Genomic DNA, 520 nt, shown 5'->3' with positions numbered 1-520 from the left:
AATTAATCCCGGCTGTTGTGCTGGTGGTGCTTCCTCGCCGCCGCCACCATCGTCATCTTCATCCTTCGGGGGGTCTCCTCCTCCTGCTGCCTCCTCACCGCCGCCATCAGCCTCTTCCTCCTCGGCGCCGTCCTCCTCCTCCTCATCGCCACAAGGAGGCGGGCGAAGGAGGGGAGAGGAGGAGGAAAAAAGAAAAAAAGATCACCGTCCTCTAGCAGCAGCTCCTTCCCCCTCCAACACCACCCTGCAAAAAAATACCCACCGCCAGCGACAGGGCTGGGGGGGAGGCGGTGGGGAGAGAGGCAAAGCGTGCGCGGGGTCCCCAGCTCCACTCGCTTCTTCCTCGCCCGTCGCTAATGGCTGCAGAAAGGGGAGCTGTAAGGATGAGGAGGGTGAGGATAAGTCCCAGGAGTCTCCGCTTCACATCTTGTTGTGCAGGGAAGGAGGAGGGGTTGTTGTCCTGATGGAGGCAGCACCGATCGCGGGATGGGAAGGTGGGGGGCGGGTTTCAACACCCTCT

Source organism: Pygoscelis adeliae, unplaced genomic scaffold (assembly GCF_000699105.1).
Source record: "Pygoscelis adeliae isolate BGI_AS28 unplaced genomic scaffold, ASM69910v1 Scaffold60, whole genome shotgun sequence".
Taxonomy (NCBI): Eukaryota; Metazoa; Chordata; class Aves; order Sphenisciformes; family Spheniscidae; genus Pygoscelis; species Pygoscelis adeliae.
The sequence above is the reverse complement of the archived record's forward strand: the minus strand, read 5'-3'. Positions refer to the sequence as shown.